The following is a 4,160-nucleotide window of genomic DNA, read 5'->3' as shown; positions in this document are numbered from 1 at the left end:
AAGAGATGGTTAGAGAATTATACCTGTGATGACATCATCCTTGTCCTCAGCTTCTCCCGGTGTCAAAGCAAATACCCGAGCAGGTACAGTCCTCCGCTGATTGTTGCCTTGATTATTCAGCCTAAAGTTTTGGGGTGGGTTGGGCCTTCTGTTGTTCTCCGCAAGCAATGGACATTCTCTAATGAAATGCCCATCCTTACCGCATTTGAAACATGATCCCACTTCCTTCCTGCACTCCCCATGGTGTATGCGGTTACAGAACTTACAGGGGTTAGGTGTATGATTTCCCTGTATCTGCCTCTGACTTGAACTGCTCCCCTCATTTCTCTTTTTCCATTGCCCTTGATCCGAACTAGGAAACCCTTGTGGAGCAGCTCTCTTCCTCTGTTCTTGCAATTCAGCACCCCTCTTAAGATTCTGTTCAACTAGCATCGCCTTGTGCACCAATTCTGAAAAATTCTGAATCTGTAAGACCATCACCCGTTCATAAATCCTGTAGTTCAAACCTTCCTCAAACTTCCTAGTCTTTTTCTCCTCATCGGGAATCAAGTATGCGGCGAAACGTGATAATTCCGCAAACCTTGCAGCATACTGGCGCACAGTCATGGTCCCTTGCACCAAGTTGGTGAACTCTCGGGCTCTAGCATCCCTATCTGCCTTAGGGAAAAATCGATCGAAGAAACTCTGCTTGAATTGAGCCCAAACAATTACTCCAATCCCCTCAGCTTCCCTGATAACTTTCTCAGAATTCCACCGTCTCTTTGCTTCTCCAGATAGTTTGAAGGCTACGAACTTGACTTTTTGCTGATTAGTACACTCCAAAACACCAAATATTTCTTCAATGTCTTGTATCCAATCTTCCGCAGCGTTTGCATCGCCTCTTCCATCAAAGGTGGGAGGATGCGTTCGATTAAATTGTTCAAACGTGCAGCCCCCACCATTGTCATCTTCATTCAAATCTTCAAGAGTTCGAACTCTACGACGAGCAGCCATCCTGAAAGTCTAAACTCGGTGAAACATTCTAAAATAAAAGAAAACGAAAATACTAGGTAAATATAAATAAATAAGAGGATAAATAAAATATGCATATAAACACATATGCATATATATCTATATAAATCAGATAACTATGCAAATCTGACAACACTTATTTCACACGTATATCACTAGAATTCTCAAAGTTCCAAACTCAACTCCTAACATCAGCCCGAATCTAAACCTCAAATCCCATCAAAATCAATCTTAATGTTCTTGGAACTCAAACTTAAATACCCCCATGACTATCCTTATAATCCTCCAATTTCTATTTTGAAATTTCCACATCTTACGAACCCACAGATATCTAAATATCCAAGGTCTACAGTATGCAGAATTCAAACCTGTCTCTGATACCAACTGTAACGCCCCGACCCCGAGGGTCCGGAGAGTTAGCTCATAACACCTGATAATCAACTCTAACAAGGCTAGAGTACTTCCAAATTCAAGAATATATCCATTTTCCCAAACCTCAAATCGAATGTAAATACTTCAATTAAATCAATCAAATAAACTCATTTATCCAATATTCAATCCAACAACCCAAATAAAATCAACTCTTCTTCATGTCTCAAATAACAACTAGAAATAATAAAACATTAACATAGTCTCCATAAACCGTCTAAATCCATTGAAGCAAACTTAAGAAAGATAATTAACCTCCAACACCAACACTAATATCATGAGATACCCAACAACAAATCAATGCTAATCTTCTCCTTAGACTCTAATACTGATCTTCAGCTGAGCCATCGATGTCATCTGAAATATTATGAAAATTAACGGTATGAGTTATCAACAACTCAGCAAGCAGAGAGCATATACTAGCATGTAAACATGAGCATTTATAACATTTGATAAGTCGAACAAAACATTTACTTTCAGAATGCAGAAACAAAACTTGTACAAAAACATTAGAGCGAAGTTTTCAGAAAAATAAACTTATTCCAAAAAGAGAATCCGTTGGCATTTCTAAACTGACACCTTATAATCATATCATCGTTTAATAAACACATCGGGACAATACCATGTTTAACCCCCGTGGTAGGGTTATAAACCACCATTATACCCGTAGCTGGGCCATATTCCATGTTTCCCCCCCGTGGTAGGGTTATAAACCACCATTATACCCGTGGCTGGGCCATTTTCCATGTCTCACCCCCGTGGTAGGGTTATAAACCACCATTATACCCGTGGCTGGGCCATATACCATGTTTCACCCCTGTGGTAGGGTTATAAACCACCATTATACCCGTGGCTGAGCCTTAACAGAAACAAAACGGATTTCATCGAAAATCCGGTTACAAACATATACAGAATCAAAACTTCATGCCAATATTTTCAGATGACACATCATATCAAAACAAAACACTGAAAAGCTTCAGATCATTTCACATGTTCGAGATAAACATAAACAAAATATTCTCATTTGTTCATAACAAAACTTTTAGAATTCCTTATTCACTCTTTTACATAGTTCAGAAACAAAGTGCACAAAACTAGCTCATGTCTACACCAGTCATGACAGAAAACACTTTCTCTTATATTGAATTTATGCGTATGCAGAATAAACATCTGAGGTTGTTTTCAGATCATTTCTTTTAAAAAAACAAACACGTTTATTTTTGAAGTCAACCTCATTTTATTTCTTTTATGCAAAACTAGTATATGAACCCCGCTTACCTGACTTCTTCGTATTATCAACACCTTGAGCCGGAACTCTAATAGTAACACCACCTAAACAAAAAGAACATATATCCAACATTTAATAACCAATCTAGTAGACTGCTATTTATTGAATAATAAATCAAAACAGTCCATTCACAACTCCATAACTATCTAACAATTAAACCCGAACAACCTTCTCTACAAATCATTCGCATTTATAACCCAAAACAGCCACCACTTTCTATTAACACCAACCAACTATAATTATTTCCAAGACCAACCACAGAAACTCCAATAATTAAAACATAATCCAACCCAAACTTCACTTCCAACCTTCGAATAAAACAATTTCAGTGCACACATCAATACTACTCATTTAACAATCTCAAAACTTTCACGAAACTTCAATACAACCAGTTCCAAAACACCCATCATTTTACACCAAAAATTCTCAATTAATACTTCAAAACCGATTCACGAAACACCCAAAAAAATTATACTCCTAAACATCCAAAATCCCAACACACTCCACTGCTCCAACAATTAAAACATCAACTAATAATAAAATGCCAAAAAAAATATTCTACTGAAAAATGCTTATAAGTCTTCGCAGAGAGGAAAATACTATCTAAAAGTGATGCTCGGCCAACCAAACAGTGTGTGTGTGTGCGATAGACAAACCGAAGGAAGAGATAAAATGATTTACGGAATGTGTAACAACAAGAAAAAAAATTTAAGAGAGACTAAGAATTCAATGGTGGGCGGAAGTTACCGAAAATAGAAGGAAAAATCCTTCAGTGAAGAGCTTCAATGGAGGCAGTATGCGAGACTCACGAAAACTCTGCACTAATCCGAAACCCAAAGGAAGAAACCTTACAAAGTCGTCTAAGAGCACAAAGAAGCCACAGAGAGAGGAGAAAACTCATAAATTGCTGTGAAACAGGAAGGGGAAAACTGAGGGCGAGAGAGAGGACGATAGCTAACCTTCGAAGAATCAGAAAAATTGAAACCCACGGAGCCGGAAGGATGAACCGCAAGTCTGTGTGGAACCGAAAATAAAAATCGTGGGTATGTGGGATGCAGTTGCAGGAGAAAATGGGGGAACTCGTGGACGCAACAGAGGACTCAACGGGGAAGAAGAACAGTGCACGGCAGAAAGGAAATTAAATCCCTCTCCAAACGACGCCGTTTGACTAACACAGGATGCTCGTGGGCTGGGCTTCTCCAACGGGCTGGGCTTAAAGCCCGGTTGTTACAATCTTGGTATGGGTCAAGGAGTTGATAGAACTGATATTTTTCTTTCAAGGATTAGACGTGATCCAAATGCTTTTATGGGCTAAGAAGCCCCAGCCTGTGATATGTTTTGTAGACTCCACGACTTGCACGGTTCCACACCGTTTCCATCTTCATGCACATCTCTCCTTCTTATTTTCTTTAGGATTTTATCTATTTCCTAT

The sequence above is a fragment of the Juglans regia genome, chromosome 8 (assembly GCF_001411555.2).
Source record: "Juglans regia cultivar Chandler chromosome 8, Walnut 2.0, whole genome shotgun sequence".
Lineage (NCBI taxonomy): Eukaryota > Viridiplantae > Streptophyta > Magnoliopsida > Fagales > Juglandaceae > Juglans > Juglans regia.
Note: the sequence above shows the minus strand (reverse complement) of the source record.